Source organism: Panthera onca, chromosome A3, assembly GCF_046562875.1.
Source record: "Panthera onca isolate mPanOnc1 chromosome A3, mPanOnc1 haplotype 2, whole genome shotgun sequence".
Lineage (NCBI taxonomy): Eukaryota > Metazoa > Chordata > Mammalia > Carnivora > Felidae > Panthera > Panthera onca.
Window position 1 is genome coordinate 120,168,657 of NC_138341.1, and position 23,496 is coordinate 120,192,152.

Sequence of the window (23,496 nt, forward strand, 5' to 3'; positions counted from 1 at the left end):
AATCAACAATGTAGGGATTGTTGTACAATGTACAGAATCCAACGTAGGGATTCATTTACTGGTCCCACAATATTTGTTAAGTATTTAAAGGTACTGTACTAGGTACATGGATATAGTAAAAAAAAAAAAAAAAAGAGAGAGAGAGAGAGAGAGAGAGACTTAGTTTTACCCTCAAGGCCAAACAGACCTGAAATGAATAAACACATGTGTGGTCATTTGACTTCAATTGGAAATTGGAAATTTATCTTTATTGGAAGAAAGGGAATGTCTTTTCTTGATGCTGTAGCCTATGATCTCTTTATTTTCAGGCTGGAGACAGCCATAGCTAGTTGTCTCTTTTTTTCCTTTTTAAGGAAAAAGCCAAGTCTTCCACTTTTCCAGAAAGTGGGAGAGAAAAGAGAGATTTAGAGGAAAGGGTAATTAGTTGATGTTGGGATGTGTTGACTTCTTGGTGCCTTTGGCCCCGTGGGTGCAGATGAGCAGTGGACGTTGGACATGGTAAGTGGAGCTCACGAGAGGTGGAGATGGGGTCATGGCTTTGGTGGTTACCAAATAATACGTAGAGGAAAATGCAGGGTGTGAAATAATCGCCATAATTTGCCCTCTCTGTCCCAGTATGATACACTACACCTTCCCAGTTTCCCCAGAGAACTATCACAGCTTAATTTAAAGACTATGTGCTCTGGAGTTGCATGCCGGGTTGGGCACCAGAGTGGCATCACCAGTAGAATATTCGTGAGCAAATTACCCAAATTCTTGGAGCTTCAGTCTCCTCATCAGTAAAATGCGGATAACCACAGGCACCTATTCCATACAGTTGATGAAATGCTTTAATATATTTACAGCCCTTGAGTGATATTAAAGGCTTAATTAGATACTACCCAATATCTTTATTATGTCCAATTGAAAATATTTATTACAAGGCTGCGACTCCTTCTAGACCACCATTTGTTGTGATCATCTGTAGGTTACCAAAGGCAACCACAGTATTTAAAAAAAAATGTGCCTGATAAAATGTTCTTTGGATTAATCTTGCTGGATTAATCACTGCTTATCTATAATCTAGGAGAGCCCTTAATTATTGAGGACATTATGTACCAAAAGAGCGTGAAAGTGTGGATGGTATGTTATTCTGTCTTGTTCCAGCATATTAGGGCCGTTGGGATCCAATACACCCTTCCAACAGGAGGGCTCAGGTTGAGGTTTGGGGCATTTGGCTGAATCAGGTATTATCCGTGGGTTTACAGACAGATGGAGTCCCCCATGCAAAGTGTTTCCAAGCAGGCCGATGCACCATCGGCATCACAGTCCTGTGGGTCAGATGCTTATTGAAACTCCTTGACCTCAGCCCTGACTCACTGGTTCGCAGCTTATTGGTGACGGGTGAGGCAGAGAATAGCTTGCCTGGAACTACCTCAACAGTGGCTCCCAGCATGTGCCGTAAAATTTTAAAAACAGAGGAAATCAAAGAGAGAGAGGAAAAAAAAAAGCGTATTTATATTCTTGCTGATGGAAATTATTTCTAGAGGTCATGACATAGGCTGGGTCTGTGAGATCCTGGAATCAATGTTTGTCTTCGTGGAGCTGAGTGTTTCTTTTCTGAGAGGACATGGGAAGTGGGAAACAGACAATGCCTCTTGGTGGCAATCCGAGTTGGCAGGGAGCCCCTTCTTCTGGGCAAAACTTCTCTGGGGCCTACAGAGCCTTCTCTCAGCCTCGACCAACTCACCCAAGAGAGAGGTCCCGTCTCTTGCTATCTCTGAAGAGAGAGCCTACGATTGCTCTGACCCTTGGTCTCTGCCATTTACGGGGGCACGATTTCATTGAATTCAAAAAGGATTTCTCTTTTCTATGTTTTTTCCCTCTTCCTCTCCTTTCCTAACTGAGTTTCTGCCAAGGCAAACGGGTACAAACCGACGCCATCAGGAAATCTCGAGATGGAGCCCAGTTCTCCCGAACACTTCATACCCGAGTGTGTTCTTTCCCTGAATCTGCATCCAACACTTAGCCAAGCATGGATTCCTATAAAAGCCTTGTGAAAAGAAAACACGGATCAAAGACACCTTCAAAGTGTTGTCGCGTTGAAAACCTCTGTGTGAGGGGTCAGTGGCCACCAGCAGCTCGAGGTCAGAACTTCCCCGACACCCTTCACACGGGGCCCTCCCGTAGGGTCCTTCCGCCAAGGAGGAGCTGTGCCCCCTCCCCAGCCTTGTGCCCCCCCGTGAGAAAGGACAAGAGCAGCCCCACCAGAGGCCCTTTCCCTTGGCAACGCTCTGTGTCAGCAAAGCGTCTCCAGCAAGCATTTCCGTGGGAAGGCCTTCCATCTGGAGCTTGGCAGAGAGGGGAGATTTCCTTTGAGGTTGTGCCACCCTCTCCCTTCGGCTCTCCATAAGGTGCAGCTCGGAGGGGCCTTGTCTGACTTGAGGGCTGGTGCCGGCGTGTTTCACGGAGCCAGAAGGGCTCTTCTGACTCCCCTGCGCAAGCCTGCGAGGCGCTGAGAGAAAGAATGGTATTCGTTCTGCCACCACCTCCCATCTCAGTGTGCAACAGGTCACAAGATGTGACAAGTTCATGCGCTAATTCCTTCCTTTTCAGTTAACAGAATAACACAGATGGGAACACTTACCCCAGGATCGGACGTAAACTGGAGCGGCAGGAGAAGGAGGACAGACACAGCCTGGCCCCCGCTCAGGATTCTGCTCGACAGAAATTGTTTTCAACAGCATCATCACCCGCAGCTGGGTAGCCCCAAGAAGCTACTCTCTGACAGGAAGGCTCAGGCCGCTGGCACGGGCCCTCGTCTCAACCCACCCATCCCGCAAAACGCTCCCAGCATGTTCAAGAAATAACAACACCAGGCAGCAACCCCATCGCCTCCCAGGAGTCTCTGGGTAGCAACGCCCAAGGCAGCAGTTCCAAAACCACCCCGTAGACTGTCTGCAAGATGATAAATGGAACATTAAAGGAAGAGGGATGTTGAGACAGCAGTGGTAGAGCCACGCACAGAACCGCGGGGATGCCTGCCGTCTGTCCTGGCTGCTGGGCACTCTGCATACTCAGGTACAGAACCGGCTTTCAGGGTTTTGTCCCTTACCAGGCTCTGACCTACATTTTTATCCCAAAGTGACAGAGATCCATTGGCGGTCAAACGGCTAGGGCTCTGAAGTCTAAGAGATGCCTTCAAATCCCAGGCTGCCACTCATGAGCCACATGTGTCGGGGCAAATTGATCCGGCTCTTCCTGAGCTTCTGTTTTCTCCCCTGCGAAACAAATTAGGAAACACTTTCCCCCTTTACTCAGCTGTTTAGGATCAAATAACATGTCCAGAGCTGGGACTGGGACCTACAAAGAGTAGCTACAGTTTATTGATGTATTTCACATGTGCCAAGCAATGTGCCCGACACTCTTATAAGTACATTTCTAATTAAACTTCACTGAAGCGCTCGGGGGCTTATGCTACCATCACCCTGGCACCGTATTGCCAACGAGGAAACCGGAAGTCAGGAACAAGATCCCACGAACCGCAAGTGACCAGCTGGTTTGAAACCACCTCTATCTATCTAGGCCTTCAGAGTCCAGATTCATAACGATATCGTAGGCACTTGGTAACAGTGGTGGTGATCACTGTCCTCGTCATCATCATGATGGCTAACTAAACCGTGAGGGGCCTCTATGCCTTGCTAGACAGCGTGCACGTCAATATTTTAGTGCCAGCTATAAGATGATGATATTAAAATAAATTATAAGGACTAACTCCAAATCTGGAAGAGAGCTACAAATTTGGGACATCAAGGAAGGAGAGAAAGACCATGCTTCTGGGAATTTGAGTGAGGTTAGGTCAAAATGAATCTTTGTGGACATTTGCCAATCACTTTCTGCTTGTAATCTCTTCATCCCTTTTTGTGGTAATAGCCTACCCTCCCTCCCGAGAAATAACCATTCTTCTATTCCATATGGCTCTGATGGGGATGACAAGTCACATTTCCCACTGCACTAGACCACAGCATGGGCTGCCAGTAATAGGCCTTGTTCACGGAGATTAGTACAGAGGGTGAGCCTATGATCCCAAAGGATCCATCAAGTGAATTCCAGAGGATTTCATGTATTGATAACAGAAGAATGAAAATGTCTCCAACCTTTGCCATCGCAAGGCTGGCATGACGTAAGTGTGGAGCATTCTGTAGACATTTCTGTTTCTCGTTTGTCCAAATAAACGGAGGAAGTCAGCTGTAGGAAGGAATGCAACCAACATAGGGAAAAGCAAAGGATACAGACAGAAGAAGAAGGAGGGGACGAACGAAGAGGAGGGGGAGAGGGAAAGGCAAAAGAGAAAAGGGGAGGAAGGAAAAGGAAAACGAAGAGGGTGGGGAGATAGCTATTTTTATCTCAGGATCACTTTGTGTCAAGATCAGTTCTAATCCAGGTTCCCATGTAGAGTTTCCATCATGTTACATGGGAGAATGCTGGTTCTCACCGTACGTATTGGCTATGTCAATGGTGAAGTCATGGGCATGTAAAGTTGCATCATCTAGGATGATCAACATTGTGGGGACTTTCAGAATTTCTAAGTCCCTGTCCCCAGAACAGTCTTTGCCTCTACTGGGTCATGTAGAAGCACATGTCAACTAAATTCCAGTTGGTTCTTTATTTTTAGTTGCATGATGTGATGGAAAGAGAATGAGCTTTGAAAGCAGATAGATCTCATTTCAAGTATCAGCTTCACCAGAATGCATGATCTTGGACAATAACTTAGTCTCCACTTGCTCATCTCTAATTGGGACCCGGGTACTCGGGTGTGAAAATTGGGTTTGGGGGCAAGTCAAATGCTCTAGAGTGGGGAAAAAAAAAGTGCCTTTGGCATAGTGCCCAGCCCATAGAATGTACTCTGAAAATAGTTCTTCTATTTCTGATAGTTCAGATCCACCCTTCCTTCACAAAGACCCTTCATGGGAACTGAGAATAGGTACCTGAGGTCTTTCTGGGAACGTTAAGGACCCTCCGTAATTCAGAATAATGTTTCTCGGTATGATGGGAGTTGTTTACGGTCATGCTATGTAAAATGTCAACAAAATATCTCAATCTCAACTCTCAGAATAAGTTGCAAAAATTAACAAGATATGTGAAGTGTCTAATTTGTTCACTAAATGAGCATAAATGAACAGTTACACTTCATACATCATTATCACTTCTCCCTGCCACTCTCTCCCTGAAGTAACAGGCTCACAGCTCCCATTGCCCCAGTTCCTGGGGTGGAGAAGGTGATGATGATCTTTGAGCCCTCTCGGACCTCAGGATATGTGTAGTGACAAGGACGGCAGGGTGGTCTCATGGCTTCACCAGTTACTGTCCCTCTGTAGCAGATTTGCTTGAAGAAGGGAAACAGCACATTGCTGGTGGTTTGGGGAATTTTGTAGTAGAGTTGTTTTTATGCCTTTCTTACTTCTGATCCTGTATAGCAGCATATTCTTAATTTTTTTTGATTATTTATTTTGGGGAGAGAGAGAGCAGGGGAGGGGCAGAGAGAGAGAGAGAGAGAGAGGGAGACACAGAATCCAAGGCAGGCTCCAGGCTCTGAGCTGTCAGCACAGAGCTTGTCATGAAGCTCGAACCCACGAACCATGAGATCACGACCTGAGCTGAAGTCAGACGCTTAACCGACTGAGCCGCCCAGGAGCCCCTATAGCAGCATGTTCTGTAGGGATTGTCTCTGTCTCCTGTTCTTCCTTATCTTATCCTCCTCCTCCTCTTCTCTCTTCCTGCTCCTTCCTGCTGCTCCCTTCCTCTCTCTCTTTCTCTCTCTCTCTGTCCCTCTCTCTCTCTCTCTCTCTCTCTCTCTTTCATTTTTGGTCTTTGTGCCCCAGTTGTAGCAGACAAGGGGGACAGGACCAACGACTACAACTGAATAAGATACAGCCTTCTGCCTCAAAGAGCTCACAGTCTCTTTGAGGACACAGACTGAGAGCAGTTTGTGATCACTGTTTCTTTAGCTTGTAGCCAAGGAGGTGGAATCAAGACCCGTGCCAGAGTGCAGAGCTGACTTCTCAGCCTGGGAGAGGTGACATTAAAGCTATGCCTCACATGGTACCCAGATGCCTCCCTTTGTACCCCGTGAGCCAGTTAAGAGGGAACTATCTTCCTATAAAAGCAGAGAGCCTAATGCCTGGCAGACCCTGGATGTAAATTTCAAACGCTGTGATTTAAGTAAAACTTATTTAAAGTGAAAGTTGTGGTCACACTGAAGATAAAACCCGTCTTTGTTTTTTGCCTTACAGAAGTTTATATGGAATTCCTTTCTTTCCCATTCTTGATGCCCATTGGGTGTAGGTATCCTTTTGGCTGACTCAGAACATTCATGGGGAAAATCAGAACCAGGGCCTGTTTCTTCTCCTGAAAACAGCTTCTCCTTTCAAATAAACCTGTGGGTAAAATGTTTACAAGTGTGATATTTCACACGTGGAGAAGAGGGCCACATTAATGGCATGAAAAGAGGTACCTGTCAGCTCATTCAAGCAACAGCCCTCATACTTCTGTGATTGGGAACGTGGATTCCATGAACTCAGGAAAGGGAAGGATGGAGTACAATGCAGGGTTCTAAGAAAAATTACAGCAAGAAAGAGCTTGGAGTGAGTCTCCAACTGAGTCCCAGTGTTTATGGAAGATGTTCATGCATCAATCGCCATTTTGAATCCAAAGGAAGTCTTTCCTTCCCAGCCATCTAGAGAAAATAAATTAATATCCAATTAGCATCTACTGTGTTTTGCAGGAAGAGGGTGGGGGGAGAGAGGGAGGGAGAGAGAGAGAGAGAGAGAGAGAGAGAGAGAGAGAGAGAATGTTCATTATTTACGGCATCCTAGATGAGAATCTACGGTGCAAATTCCATTGGCAAATCTGCTGTTGAGGTTTCTCATCTCTAGGAAGGGATTTTCCTTACTAAGCTTTTCTCAGGTTTTTTTCCAGTCTCTGTTTTCTTAATTTCCTAATTTTACAAATTGTCCACAAGGGAACCGGGCTGAGAGGACAGAACCAACAGAGTGAGGCCGTGTGGGATTTGGTTGCCAAGACTCAAGAGGGTCCTGCTCTTACCGGAGCCTCAAGTCCAACAACAGTCTTAGTAACAGAACACAAACAGTTCCCTTGACACTCATTTGAAGGGGGAGGGTTGGGTGTGGGAGCAAATGGCTCGTCTTCTAATAGGACTGCAAGCAAAATTCAAGTGAAGTCAATTAAGTCTACGAGCAAAGTAATTTTCACAGGACTTACCCAGCAGGGAGGAGCGGTCATATCGAAGATCGAACAGGGGAAACCGGAAGCATTTGCAACTGGACTCATCAGAACTCACAGGGGCGTTTTGGGATAGGATAGCAATGGTCTATTCAATGGAACTGTTCTGTCCTGGTGATTCTGGGGCTATGGAAACTCCTGTCCTTGTTCACTGGTGGAATAAAAGTGGTCTCTGTTATAGCCTCTAGGGTAGGGGGAGGCAATAAAATATTCAGGTTTGCCAGAATCGCGATGGAGACGGTGCAGTCCTGGCTTGTAAACAAGAGCCAAGGGGAGCCGGGAGGAGAGAACCCCAATTTGGGTTGAACGGGCACAGAGGGAAGACAACAGGGACCCAGCTGCCACTGCGTCCCGTGGAGCACACCCGTGCAACTGAGGCACAGAAAGCAGGAGCAAGGCCAGCAGAGGTTTGCAAAAGGAGGCAGCTGGACTTTGTGCTGGGGTTTGCTGCGGTGTAGAGAACCCATTAGGTGATTCGTGATCATTTACCCGATGGCCTACATGTGCCTGGTGCCATGTCAGGGATGCAGTGCAGTCAGGAGAGGGAGTGAGACAAGCTAAGCAACAGTTCCACATAATGGAATGAGTAACATGAAAGGGAAGTGTAGAGGATGCTAAGTGAACGCCTAGTCAGGCTGTACCAGTGGGAAAGGACTCCTTCCTGCCCCGTCCTATCTAGTTTAGGCCATCGTCATTTCTTGCCCGGGCACCGTGATAGTTCTACCCTGGTCTCTTCACATGCACTCATTCTTCTTTCCGGCACAGCTGATTTATGGTATGATTGCATCCCATATTACATGCCTACCTGCCCCCTTTAATAACATCCCACCACACTATAGGTGCAGTCAAGATTCTTTGATATGACCAGCATGGTTCTGCTGTATCTGCCTTATCTCTCCAAATTCATCCCACTCTATTCTATCAAGCCATCTGAAATGACAACACGCTGACGTCAGGATGCCTGCACAACACCTTGGCAAAGATGTGTATAAGAGAAAACTCAAGGTGGGCGTAGGAGAACAGTGTCCATGTTCTCTCTGAAAGCCACATTTTGAATGCTCTGAGAAGGACCAGTAGACAGAATTCTGTGATGGCCCTTCAAGATCTGTGGCCCCTGCTTTACACATATCTACTGCAAGTTATTCAGTCAAACACTAATTTAGGCGCTGCTGTGAAGAGATTTTGCAGATGGTATAATCGAGGTCCCATATCAACTGATCGAGAAATTATCCAATGAGCCTCACCTAGCCACAGGAGCCCTTTGAAAATAGAATGTTTCCTCCAGCATCACAGAAGAGGAAGTCAGAGATTTGCATAAGAAGTATTCAATGCGACACTGCTGGCTTAAGGTGGAGGGGTTCCGTGCAGCAGGGAATGTGGGCAGCCAAGAGTGGCCCCTGGCTCACAGCCAGCAAGGAAACAGGGATTTCATTCCAACAACCACAAGGAAATAAATTCTACCAACCACTGGTAAGCTTGGAAGAGGACCCAGAGCATCGAATGAGAAGAGGAGCCTCGCTGACTCTTTGACATCAGTTGAGCGAAACCCTGAACTAAGAATCCAGTCATGCTACACCAGACTTGTGACCCACGGAAACTATGAGATCATACATTTACGTCATTTTAAGCTGCTACCCAGGACTATAAAACTAATGGTTGATGCAAAAAGGAAATTCAACTTTCAAAAGTCCTGGCTATACTGGACTCAAGTGGGTATTTTCCTGATCATTTACCAATGCCTCTCTGTGAAGTTTTTTTAATCCAGATAATCACCTACAGCATTGAGTGGGCACACATCACCTATGGCCTTAGGAAAAGGGCAGGGATTATTTCTACCCTGGTTGCAACTTGCAGTTAGAAATCTGACCTCTTGAAATATTGGGACTTGATCCAGGAATAGAGAGAGAGGATGGTGGACATTTAGATGATCTTTGTGAACAGATAGGATTGGGTAAATGGCAAGAATGAATCAAAGGCTAGTGTTGGAAGCATGCGTACTTCTTGCATATAGAATAACTAAATAAACGATTAACTGAATAACTAACTAACTCTTAAGTTCACTTCCAGATCACCTATTCCTCAAGTCTGTGAAATGAATTTGAAAATACTGGCATACGCTAGGGCCCTGAGTGCTTGTAGAGACTGGAGTGAGAGACGGCGGGACGTCCACAGCTATCTTTTGGCAGATAGCACACAAGAAAGGCCTCCATTCTCATTAGAAGGGAACTGGGCTAGCATTGACACTTGACCTGTGGCATTGTTCTCCCAGTATACACAGTCTGAGTCAAGAAAACTCCTTGCCAAATGGGAATTGCTGGCCCCCTGCCCAATCACTAGGCCCTGCTTGTTTTAGAAAAATTTATTACCATAAAAAAGAGACAAATTGTAAAACTCAGACTTCAGTGTTGAAAAATTAATTAGGCCTTTGGCTCTCTCTTCTCAGCATTTGTAGAGAATTTCTTTGTATACTTAGCTGGTTCGTTGATGAGGGTTAAATATGTGTACCCGAGAGATTAACACTCTTATTGGAGCTATTTCAAGAGGGAAAGTGTGTTAGAACCAGAGCCCATTTAGTATTTCCAAAGAACATAGCAGGAGAAGTCAACTAAGTGAGCTTGGTGGTTGTTAGGAAGGGCTTCTTACCAGAGGCAGCTTTGGGATGGGGGAGGGACGGTCCACGTGTCAGGCTGGGGAGAGACAGGGCAATCTAGAGGTTATAGAAAGTATAAAGATGGCGGCATGGACGAGCATGGTGGACCCAAGAAACCAAAACCCAGATTCAGCATGCTTGGAGTAAAGACTCTAGCTAACGGCAAGAAAAGAGGATACAAATCTGGAGACGAAAATGGAAAGGTAGGTCTGAGTCAGAGCAGTAGTAGTCTTGATGCCTTCCCCGGGGATCTGGGTTTTAACCTATAAGCACCAACATGTTTTTACCAAGGGCATAGTATGATCGCTCTCATTTCTGAATATTATCTCTGAGAGTGGCAGTGTGGAAAATCAGAAAATGCCGTATGATATCCCATTTTCTGGCTTTGCTAATGTCATGAATTGGAATAAGAATGAAATTGGGGGTGAGGAATGCATTTAGTTAGCTTTTAGGCATGTCTGCATCGCACACGTGGGTATGTCCTGTTTCTGTGGCTCGGGAGCTAGATTACAAGGAGATTCAGACGGAAAAGCTGTTGCACTGAACAATGTGGAAACAGGAGCTTGCCTCGGGGAGCAGGTAGCAGGGTTGTTTTTCACCTCTGCAAATCAGGACTCACCTCGAGCCCATGCTGCATTGGCCAGTCACTCTTTTGCATTTTGTTAATAAAGTAAGTCACTCATTTATTTATCGGTTATCAAGTTTTTAACAAGAACCTGCTATAATGGGCACCATTCCAGCACCAAGACAAGGTGGACAAAGTCCTTAGGCCCCTAAAGACTCAGTCTTCAGAGAGATGAAGACAAATAACAAACCACTAAATCAGCAAATGCCAGAAAGTATAAGGGCTCTTTGGAAAACAGGTTAAGGAGATCAAACATTGTCCAGGTGATGGAAATTCCATTTTAGGTAGATTGGCCAGGGAAATTTCCCGTGAGGAGATGACATTTGAGCAAAGACCTGCATGAGTCAAGGAGCGAGCCAAGTCAAGGTCTAAAAGATCTGAACCAGGGACATTCAAGGAGAAGCGAGAAGGTTACGCATAGCCAGAGTCAAGCGAATGAGACGCGGAGGACGAGACTATGAGAATCAGGTAGGCAACTGGGCAGGAAGGGGCTTGGGGCCAGGGCTGGTGAGTGTGGGTGACATGGGAAGCCGTTAGTAGCTCCTAAACAAGTCAGTGGTGGCATCTAATGCGTATTTGGAACAAATATTGCTCAAACATTAGAGTTTTATTATTATTGGGGCTATTGTTATTATTATCACCATTCACTCTTTCACTCACATGCTCCTATATTCTAGAACCATGTTCTGAATGCTTTCTCCGTGCCAGGCATTGTGGTAAATACGATGAGCGCCGAAACTAGTAAGACGTGACTCCTTCCATCACTGGCTTGCAGGATTACAGGGACGTGTGCGTGGACCACACTTAGCACTGAAATATCTTCGATTCACTTCGGACCCAAACTCTTTATACCTCAGGTGCAGATGGTAAGATAATTTAAATATCAGGGATCTTGGCATGTTTTTGTCATCTGGTCAAGATCCCTCACTTTCTTTATTATTTGGTTTTATTCCCATTCCTCACTGTCATTCTAAGATCATTCACGTATATAGTTGGATTTTAGAAATTCCTCCAAAATGTGTTTTCCAGGTTTGTGGCAACTCTTTTTTTTTTTTTTCCTTCCAAAATACACATGCCGAGTCAGGAGTGAGAGTATAATGCATTAAATTTTGTGTGGAAACCAAGACTCTGTATTGATATATCCCACTGCAGGACTTTTTGAAATGGGAGGCACTGAAGTCCAGTGGTATGCTAATACACCAACACTTCTAGGGAAGAAAAAGGTCCTGACTTGTAGTATTTGCTGATTCTCATGGTGTAAATATTCTCATCGTGACCAATTTCAAGCTGAGATTCAACAATCAGGTTGCAAAAGGCCCAAGTATTTAACGACTGTCTGGCCCGGTCCAGCATACTGTTGTATGGTTCCTTACCTTCCCCTGAAGGGTATAAGGAGGACACGGCCCTACTCATGACATCAGCCCATCCCCACTCAGTGTGTCATTCTTCCCAGATATCAGGAATCTTCGGCCTCCTTCCATAAAGTGAGATGGGTGTTCCACAAACCCTGATACGCCCATCCAGAGGTGAGTGAGAGGCTGGCTTTTTCTTTTCTTTTTTTTTTTAATTTTTTTTATTTTATTTTTTATTTTTTATTTTTTTTTTTTTAATTTTTTTTTTATTTTTTTTTAACATTTATTTATCTTTGAGACAGAGAGAGACAGAGCATGAACAGGGGAGGGGCAGAGAGAGGGAAACACAGAATCGGAAACAGGCTCCAGGCTCTGAGCTGTCAGCACAGAGCCCGACGCGGGGCTCGAACTCACGGACTGTGAGATCATGACCTGAGCCGAAGTCGGACGCTCAACCGACCAAGCCACCCAGGCGCCCCACTGGCTTTTTCTTTTCAAGGATGGGTTAAGAAAGTTTCTCCTTAGGCCAGCTGGGAGCCCTGTTGTTGGAGTCTCCTGTGTGCACATGGTATAAGCCAACTGGTAAATCCTGATGCTGTGGACACATTTCAGCCAAATTAGAGGGATGGCTTGGGGCCGTTCTAAATATTGCCTCAGAAATGTCTACAATCCTTATGTTACGATGTTTATCTGCTGTTGGTCACTAAAGAGCCTGGTTGGGCAGACAACCGGTCCCCCAAATATACAGGATACTTGGAGATAGACAGTCATTAAAATGAGGAGCTGAACCATTTCTTGAAGGTCTAACGGTGATTTCTTTTGAGTTACGCTTCCATGTAGGTTCTGACATCTTTTAAAAAATGTGTGTTCTTCCTCTTAAGGATATAAATGATCCATCATGCTGCTGAAAAGTGGAAATAATCATAATAATCATCATCATAATAAAAAATATGGATTGAATTGTGTCCCTTCAAAATTATATGTTGAAATCTTGCCACCAATATGATGGTATTTGAAGGTGGGCCATTTGGGAGGTAATCAGGGTTAGATGTGGTCTCGAGGGTGGAGCCATGATCTGGTGGGATTAGTGCCCTGATAAGGAGAGACACCAGACAGCTTGCTCAATCTCTCTCCACTACTCTCTCTCCAGCTACAGAAGGTGGCTATCCGGAAGCCAGGAAGAGAACATGCCAGAAACCGTACTTGATCTTACAGGCTTTCATCTTGGACTTTCCAGCCTCCAAAACCGGGAGAAAAGAAATTTCTGGTGTTGAAGCCACCCACCCGAGGTGTTTTTTAATGCCAGCCTGAGCAGACTACTATTTCTACTAACATTGCTACTGTGGCTAATAATAAGAAGTTAAGCACCCTACACGCATACTCTCCTGTAGTCCTCACGATAACCTGTTAGGCTGGCTTTCGTATTTCCCTCACGAGTGAAGAAATAAGAGAAGTTAAGGAACACAGGAAAGGCCATCCAAGACGGTAAGTAAGTGACAGCTGGGTTGGAGCCCAGACTACGTGTGCCTGGAGTGCCCACTCTTCCCCGCTAGGCTGTAATGCTTCCCAAAGGTCACTACATACAGGCTTGGTATAGAGGGGGGCTCGGAATACATCTGTGGAATGTTTGGAAATGAAGGGTGGATGGTTAACCTTCCAGGACAGGAAACCGAGTTTGGAACACGTAGAGTTTTGTAAGCGCTCAACAGGGTGGAAGACCATGCCGATGAAGTCACAGCAGAATTCTCTGCTATGAACCTCAAAAATTTAGTTCTTTCTTGGAAACGCGGGGGGAAAAGGAGTGTAAGCCTAAGGTAATTTTCCTTTTATACTGTTACACTTGTCAGGGTGCCAGCGTCCACATATTTCCCCCAGGGATGAAATTGCAATGCCTAATTTTCATGATTGTGTGATGATTACAGAATTAAGTGCTGAGGGAAGAATCGCAAAGTGCAAAGAAGTCTGCATGCCTTTCCAACTGGTTAAAGGCAGGCTTGATGCTCTTTCTCTTATTTGCAGGAGACTTCTTACATATGGGTTTTCTTCACATTCCTGCTGTGTGGACTATTTATCTCCGGATCATCATACAGATCCTGACTGGCTGCGACCTGTGTCTTTAGGAAGAAACACTTGTAAATGCATCGCCACCATTTAAAATGCAGTATATCCCAGTTGCACTGAAAATAGCAGGGAAGTTTCACACTGAAGATCAGTTAACTTTGGTACAATGGTATTAGTGTTTGGGATTTAAAAAAAATACGCACTTTTCCACTACCAAGAACTTTTCCCAATGATTAGATAGGGTTTTCTGCATAAGAAAACTTGGGACAGTGTGAAAACGAGCTTTTCATTATACGTATAAATGCAATTCTCATACAAAGTTTAACTGTCCAAATCATTTATTTGTTCATGACACATAAAGGAGAAAGCAGTAATGGGAGAGAAAAATCAGGTCTTGACTGCATCAGTTTAATCCAGAGGAGTTATTTTTGATTAAAAAAAAAAAAGAAAGAAAAAGCTAGAGAAAGAGAATTGCGGACATAGAATTCATCCCTGCTCGTTCATTTTCCATTTTAGTGGGCTGCGGCCAGACCTGTGAGGAGTGTTGCCAAAGCCAGCAAGAGGTGTCCGGGGCTCACTCTGGGGGCTGACCGAGTTGTGCCCTTGCTGACCACAGTTGAAGCAGATGGAAAGGACCGGCGTGTTCTGATGGAGTTCTCTGTTCCCCTCTGGGGCCGGTGGGAGGAGGCACATCCATTTGTCCTGTTTTACAACTGCAATGCCTTTCCCTCTTAAAAGGAAGAGATTGCCACATGCTATCTGCCCCACCATTAGTCAAGCCGTGGAAAGAACTCAATAAGGGCTAAGAAGTACAATGCCCAAAGGGACACCATCAATCCCTTATTACCACAACTTCCTCATTCTTGAGTTGTTTATATTGATTTATCTTTTGCTCAGGTAGAGTGACTTAGAGTAATTTTCTCAGCAAGAGAACACGGATTGCCTCTGTTCTGAGCCCATGCCTGTCTGAGAATGTTTTTCATCTGCCCTCACGGAGTAATTGGGTATGGGATATTGGGCCCATTATCTTTTCCCCTCAAAACTCTGCAGTTGGTTTATTCAGACACTTGTGTGGCGGGTATCCAACTATCAAGCTACCATGACTCGGGGTCTATTTAAATCAAGCTACCTTTTATTCCCATTTCCACGTAGGATGTATGCTTTATATTTGAATTACCAGTATGTTACCTGAGCTTTACTCTGTTGTTAACTTTTTTTTTTTACAAGGATTAATGAATTATTGTAGTCAGCAGCCTTCTTTTACTTAAGAATGTCTTCTAATATTCCTTTAAATATTACTTCTGATGGGTCTTATATGCATAGTTTATTTATATTCACATCTCTCTCTCTCACACACACACACCATAGATTTTATATATATATATATATATATATATATATATATATATATATATATATATACCCTATACTGCACTAGGCTCCTTACTGTTTGTTTGCATCTAAATTTCAAAGTCCCTTTTCCCTTTTGTCTCTTCCAATATAGGTAATTTTTTATCGTAAAATCTATTATTTACCACTTTTACCATGGGTCCTTAATGCAAAGATCAAGCAAATAATGCATCTTTTAATCTTCCCCCTTAACTATCTTTTCTGTCTTTTGATCATTTTACTTAATGTATGCTTATTTTGATTTCCTAGATTTCACACCTTATAGAACATTAAACAGAAATATTCTAAAATTTCTATTTTGGAGAGTTCTTATATAATTCTTGGGGATCAGTAAGATGTGGAGGTTTGTTCTTGAGCCCATCTGGAGAGGCTCCCCCCCCCCCCCCCCCCCCAGCCCACGATTGGATTTGCCTTCACAGGAGACTGGAAGAGAGGCTATACTTTTTCCTGTATCCTTCTCTCTGGTATAGTCTCCCCTGGGCTCGCTCTTGATACTTGTACAATTTCTGAGTTTTTATATAACCCATAAAATGTTGTTAGCATAGAAAAGGCAGACTCCAATCATCCCTCTAAGGTTTTGTTTTGTTTTATTTTCTAGTTGCAAATATAATCTTGGACTCCCTTCAAAGAAATTTACTGACATGAAGAAGCCCTGTGTTCCAGGGTATGAACCTCAGAAATAATCTTTCAGAGGAGAGATGTTTTCTATAATAAAACACTAAGTAGCAAACCATTCAAGATGCTAGCTGCCTCCTTGGCATTACAGGCATAAACCTGCCTCATTAAAAAAAAAAAAAAAAAAAGCCCCTTCTACTGAGCTGCACCCCTAGTCTGGGGCCCTGTGGCTGTTGGTGTAGAATATAATGAGATTATCACACATTTGTTGATTTGTCTCAGGCTTGTCTGACGTTGAACCGCATGCTGTATAAATGAATGTGTGCTAGCAGGTTAGAATGTAGTTTTAATAACGGTAGGACTTGTGGTGGTGTTTCCCTCCTGCTTTTTATGTAGGTAATGGCTCCAAGATGCTTCCTTGGCTTGTTTCAATTGTTTGGAAATTTACCTACTCTGTCCTTCACCTCTAAGTTTTGATCATCCACCTAGGTGATACCCCTTGTCATGCTCCACCCGACAGACGGTGAACATTAATCTCTCAGTCAACAGCCTGTATTGTATTTTTAGATGGATTTTTACAGCCATCAGGACCCATTGACTTCTGAGTACCTACTTTGTGCAAAGCTTGAGAATTTAGATCTTCTGACACCTAACCAAGAAAGCTTTCAGTAAGTCATGTTTAGGAAGAAGTTAGCAATCACCATGTTTTCTGTTTCTGGAAAACCGGGTGTTACTTGGTCAGAGATTTTTAAATTGACCTAAGCTTCTTTATATAATGTTTAAAGACTTTGTTACAAAGAAAACATATGAATGCCTACCTAGCTCTTGGAAGCGTGGGGTCCTAGAGAAAATTCTTTCTCTCTTGCTGCAGTTCAAGGCGGGATACATTGATAGCCAGAGGGGATCTGGCTGTGACCCAAATCCATTCCTCTGACTTTAAATGCAGAGAGGACACACTCAACTTCCAATGGCCCATCCAACAATGATGAGACCATGGCTGACGGGAATTATCTCAAATTTGTCAGGAATGAGCACACACTTGCTAATGGCCTATTTCCTTCCCCCACATGCATCCCTGCAGAGGAAGAAGGCAAGAGAGAGCGGGACCCTTGGCTCAGCTTCTGCCTTTTCTCCTCTTTCCTTTCCCAAACACCCTCTCCTCTCACCCCAGGATCATTCTTGATTCTTGAATTCCCATCAGGTTTCAGGGGAAGGGGAAATACTATTTCTTGCACTTTTTGTTGGCGAAGAAATTGATGCTATCTGCCTCCCATTGTTCTACCCACCATCCGGTTTGGACCTGATTGAGGGCAGGAATGAAGGTGTGCATCCAGTTGTGTCCCATGTCCTTTGAACAACTCTATCTTTGCAAAGAGATACCATTTCAGAGACTGTTCCCATTTAGCTTGAATGCTGGTAGCAAACTCAGTGCATTACCCAAATGAGAGTCACTGAATGTATTCAAAGAGCTACTAAAAAGAAAATTTCAGTGGGTGGGTGGGTGGGTGGGGGAGAGTCCTCAATATCTTGATTAAGCATTCAGATGGCTAGAGACATGAAGGATAGAAAATCAGCAGAACAAGAAATAAGCTCTAGGAAACTGTTCCCCAGTGATGATGGTTTTGCCACATCCAATGGGTAATATCTATACATTATGGTTGAACGATCATATCACTGGCATACAGTAGGTGCTCAATACATATCTCTGAGGGTCAGCACCATATTCCTGGTACACCTGCTCTTCTAGGTAACTGGATCTAAAGAAGAAGTAAACTGCATCTAGCCTAGAGCTAAAGAGCAGTAAACTGCAGTATTTAGATTGGGGGGGGGGGGGGTCTTTTAAAAATGAATTTATTCTGATTATAGATTTAAAAATTACCAAAGATAGTACAGAGTTCCCATATACCTCTCACTCAGTTTCAGTTTCCCCTAAAGTTACCATCATATATTATTGTGGTATATTTGTCAAAACTAAGAAACCAACATTGGCACTTAATTGTCGCTTTATTTGGATTTCACATTTCCCCCAATTACTGTCCTTTGTTCTTGTTCTTGTTTGGGAACCAACTGAAACATACTATACTTATTTCATCCTTAGTCCACCCTGGTCTGTGACAGTTTCTTAGTCTTCCCTTGTTTTTCATGATCTTGACTATTTTGAAGGATCATGGGCTTTTATAGAAAGTGCCTCAATTTGAGTTTGTCTAATTCTCCTCATGGTTATGGATTTTTGGCAAGGATCCCACAGGGGCACATGATCTCCACATGACATGACTGGTGATGTTCACCTTCATCACATGGTTAAGGTCATGCCAGATGTCTCCACTAAAAATCACTATTTTTCTACTTTATGGGAGGAATTATAGTTGTGATTTATTATAATTCCATTTCTCAAAGCTTTGTGTGTAAGTCAGGAAATGGTTTTTTATTGTGAAATGAAAGAACAGTGGTTCAAGTCAGTGACAGAAAGATCTTGCTGGAATCCTGGAGAAAGTTTAATCAGTAATGGACTTGTAACAAAATAACCCAACCCTGGCAGAGCTTGAAGGAAATGAGAGTTGGAGCTACAGGGCTGATCCACTCAGCTCTTCTCTGAGCTCATTCCACAGGCAGAGGGTCTGAGCCCTATCTCCTGTTGTGTGGACCTTGGGCAGCAGGGACCTGGTCTGTTTTGCCATTTGCTCTTCCTGACGGTCTGAACTTATCCTAAGGCTCCCCTTCTGCACACGAGGCCCCACCGCCTATGTCCCGGCCTCTGGCATGCCTGCTGGAGTCAGTTACTGTCACTTACTGCTGTGTCTAATCCCTCAGCTCAATGAAGGACGGAAGTGGAGAAGGGGCTTATCAGATGCTGAGATTGTGGAAAGGAGAGGAAAGCAGCCCTCTTTTAGGTCTGGTCTCTGGGTGAGGGACCAAAACACTTTAAGAGTGGAAATGAGAACTTCTGTTGGCATAGCTCCTGTATTTCATGATGCTCCAGAAGAATCCGTCTCCTAACCTTTCCTGAATTATTGCGTAAAATGTTTGCTTCTATTACTCCAGTGTTGTGAAACTACTGGAGTTGAGCACGGAGGTTTTAGGAGTTAAAATGAATCCCTCTATCCATTTTAAATAATATATCTTACCTTTAAGGAAAAAAAATCTAACAACAGCAGGGGTCTGTTTCTGCTGGATTCTGTGAAGTTTCGACACTTTGGGTCTGTCTATCCAACTGTGGGAGTAAGTGCATCAAGGCTTTCTTCGTATTAGGGGTCAATTTTCATCCTAGGTTTGGAGAAGGGGTGCTTAGTCTATGGAAGATTTGTCAAGGAGGTAAAATTAGGGAAAAGAATTTCAGCAGCTAATGATTTTGCAGTTTCAAAAATCAATAAATTATATAAAGCAGTATAACTTTGTCATGATTTGGAGATGAAGTTGATGAAGGAGCAAACACATAGCCATAGATTCAAGAGGGAAAATGAGAGTTTTGAGGGCAGAATCAGGATATCTGATTGGAATCATCAGATTAACAGAAGGGAAAAAGGAAGGAGAGGGAAAGTAATAGTTTTAAAAGAAACACAAGATAATTTCTTAGAGTTAAAGGAAGACAAATTTGCAGTTTTAATGTTCTCACTGGGTCTCAAGAAAAAAATTACTGAAAAGAAATCTAAGCCTTTAAAACTCCTAATTTCTGAGCCACATATAAATCCTGAACATTCCCAGTTATAAATAGCTGATTATTTTTACATAGCAGAGTAAACCTGCCTAATATCAGATTTCCCTTTAACATGGGAACCTATTCTGCAACACCACAGACTCTTAAGAGGAATAGCTACAATGTCTATATTGTACATGTGAGAAAATATCATACATGCATTGGCAGAAAACTGAATCCGGAAAGGTCTCTGACAATGTAATCTGTGTCCACTGATAACTGTGCCCTCTGAATGTCAGTACAGTAAAATCAGAGGTTTCATTCAACATATTGGAACATATAAAAGGGAAAGAAACAGTGACGGGCAATGACTAAATATTTAGCAGGTAAAGATAGATGAAAAAGTAGATGGATATGATATATATGTTTATATAAATATGGTCTAGTGGGTGATTGGATGATGATAATGCTGCTATGAATTGGTAGTTTAGGTGCTAAGCTAAGTACTTAGTACTTAGGTACTAAGTAAGGTGCCTTGGAAAAGAGGACACGAGCAGCAACGGAAGACCTTTTAATAGACTGTCCCCCTGAAACCAAAACCCAACTCCCAGCCAAATCAAGTAGTGGGGGGAGGCGATCGAAGGGAGTAGCAAAGAGCAGATAATTAAAGTTTAATTTAAAAAATGATACAATTCCACCATAATAGGAGAAGTGAGGTCCAAACAATTCAACTGTTGAAAAATGCAGACGATTGGTATTATGAATTTGATGAAACGTATCATACAATGGTATCTGCAGGTCTGTATTGTCAAAAATCATAAAAGTGGAGATGGTGAGAAGTACAGTGTATCCAACTGAAAGGTGCCTGCATTGAGAACGTCCCAAATGGTCGCGAGGTCCTTATGTTCCAACCACAACCCACCCTGTTAAAGCGTAAGAACTTTAACCCGCCCCTGCCAGGGAGCCGGAGCTAGACAGAGGCCAGGAGCCGCTCACTCATAGCTCATCTCCATGTTCGTCATTGGCAGGGTTCACTGCAATCCCAAAGGTTTCATAGCAAGGTGAAAAGTGACACTGTCTAGAGCATTCCTGTCCATGGGGGGGGGGGGGGGCAGATATGTGACATATCAGTGGGAGAAATACAGGCTTCACTGTGACGATTAGAGGGGGAGAAACATTAGCAGACTTAAAAATATAATAGAGCTTCTAAATTACAAAGAGAGAATGGAGAAAAATGTAATTATTGCGTGTTATGAGACAAATATGAATATACCTAAGGGTTAGAGAAAACACTGATGTCAGGACAAAGAAATCAAGGTCATGTGCATTCAACAGGATATTAGATAATAATAAAATGGAACAACCCACAAAGAGACCTACAGAGGATGTACATTCTTATATAGCAAAAAACATTGCAGCAAAATGTAAACTTTGGGTTAGAACACTCAAAACATGGTCATTTGTTAAAATAAATTTGGAAAATTTCTGTGTAACTACTTTGGAATATAAAAATTCATGTGGGTAAAAACAGACTATTTGAGAAATACGATCAATAGTACAATTTAATATATTTATATAATAGAATGTGTTATCTTAACCAAGTATAAAAAATGTCCTTTTTATGCCCTTGGAATACTTCAAGAAAAAGAATTAATATACCTAGTCACACAAAAAAAGTTAATAAATCTCCAAAGGACAGATTTTATAGGCCCTGATTTCTGATACCTTCCTCCCTGTCCCTCGAAAAATGGAAATCAGTAACAAATGATGTTTACCCCTGAAATATGCACCTAGCTCGTTTCTACTCAAAAAACATTTTCAAACTACAACAGATTAAAGGGGGGGAATGTAAATCACAAATTATTTTTACAAAATTGAACGAGGATGAGGGGAAAAAAACCCTCAAAATAAAACCTGTGGGTCACAGCTAAAGCTAGATTTTTTTTTTTTCCAGAGGAAAACACATAGCCTGAACTAAACTTTTAAAATTATTATTAAAACAGGGAGCCTGAAAGCAAAACAAACTTTGATTTCAACTGCATGCAGTAAAAAAAGAACAAAGGGGAGTCTGCATTAAGTGTTACCAAAAAGTCAATGTGAAGAGTTAGAGAATGATTTGTGATGGTCAAGTGGATAAAGTGGTCAGGAAAGTCCTGTCCGATGAGCTGACATCACACAGATAACTCAGGAAAGTAGAAAGTTTATCAGGTGAAGATCTGTTAGGATCCACTGACGTGCACCCAGATATGTAGAGGGACTTGTCTTCCAAGTATGAGCGGTTACTGATTTGGGGTTCACACTGAGGTGGCCAAGAAGGCTCGTGGAGACAACTGGAAGAAACGAAATAACTTTCTTCCTTATTTTTCAACAGCGAAACTGGCTTCACGGTTTCTTATGATTCTGTAAATACGTGTTACAGTAAAAATAAAGTGAAAATAAAAATAAATGTAATGGTTCCTTGAACTCCTGCTGTACCAAGGTAACCAAAATCAGTGTTACTGATCATCTGTTCATGAACCTCTTTATATATGTGTATATACATATATACAAATATTAAGTTGTTTCTTATTTTAGCTGTTTTAACACAGATTTCAGTTTTGATGTGCGCCTCCTGCTTTTCTTTTCCTGTTCCCCCGTCCTGCCCCAGAGAGCTAACAATGAAGTTTACATATCATACTTCCCTACTCAATGATCACACATCCAGTGCCTACAGTTGTGGCTTTAACTGTTGATACAGAGTTAAGTACCAATATAGATATAAGTAGCAAAGGTTTTGCTATTATTTTAAAAAATGACCGTAGTCCATAAGGCTTCTCAACATCTTGATTTTCTCCCTCACATAGATTATGGTAATCCTTTTGAATCACTTGGTCTGAATCTAAGGCATTATTGTAGGGATAACATAATATTCCCTATTGTGAATGTACCATAATCTCTTCATCTGAATAGTATTGACTCCCTCACCTCCATTTTTTGTTGAGGTTAAAAATCCTGCAATAAATATTTATTTTCCATGTATGGGTCCTTACATGTTGGTATTTTTATTTCCATAAATTGGATTCTCAGGAGTGGGATTTTGGGCCAACAGATATGTATACTTTTAATTTTTAAAGATCCTTGGAAATTACTGTCCAAAAAAAAGCTATACTCCTGATTCACACTGACATCAACAATATATGAACTCCACATAGTCTATAACCCTATTCACAATAAACATTTGTCTCTCATCTGATGGGTATATAGAGGACCACCTTGTTAATTTTTTTTGCATGGTCCTAATAGATAGATTGAGCACCCATTCTTTGATTTCCATTGGCCATTTGTTTGCAATTGTCTTTTCATATATTTTGTCCATTTTTTCCAGCTTATTTGTATATATTTTTATTTTCAACTTGTATATTTTTAATATATTCTAACTCTTAATCTAGCATGTGTAGAATTTATTATTTTTTATTTGCTTTAGTATTGATTTAAAAATATTTTAAAAGATCTACTATTTATACAGTCAAATGTCTGCCTTTTGGGTTTTGTTTTAGTTATAAAGGTTTCTCAAACCCTTAGGTTTTAACATATTGTCTCCTAACTTTTCATAACATTTAAAAATATTTGTTTTTACCCCAACTAGAATTTTTTTAAATGTAACATGAAGTGAATACCTCACTTTTTCTTTATGATGGAGAACCAGTCGGGCTGGCATCATTTATTATATTTCCACTGGATTGAAATACTATTTTAATTTATTAAGTGGTCATACGTACTGGAATTGTTTTGGGCACTCTAGTCTGTTTCTCTGATCCCTCTTGGCTTATGTCAGTATCAAACTGATTTTATTACAGTCACATTATTGTACATTTCAATCTCTGGTGAG

The 23,496-nt window shown here is 42.5% G+C and overlaps 1 long non-coding RNA gene across 3 annotated transcripts in view; it reads right to left on the reverse strand.

Moving 5' to 3' along the window:
• Positions 1-5,340: 5,340 nt before the first annotated feature.
• Positions 5,341-23,496, reverse strand: part of LOC132668680 (uncharacterized) — a 33,344-nt gene continuing 15,188 nt past the window's right edge. For 2 of the 3 annotated variants that reach the window (XR_009605699.3, XR_009605696.3), the window contains 3 exons: positions 19,120-19,258; positions 7,261-7,432; positions 5,341-6,715 (listed from right to left, as the gene is read on the reverse strand). This is a non-coding gene — a long non-coding RNA (uncharacterized LOC132668680). The remainder of the gene's footprint in view (positions 6,716-7,260; positions 7,433-19,119; positions 19,259-23,496) is intronic. The other variant, XR_013554524.2, reaches the window with a different exon arrangement.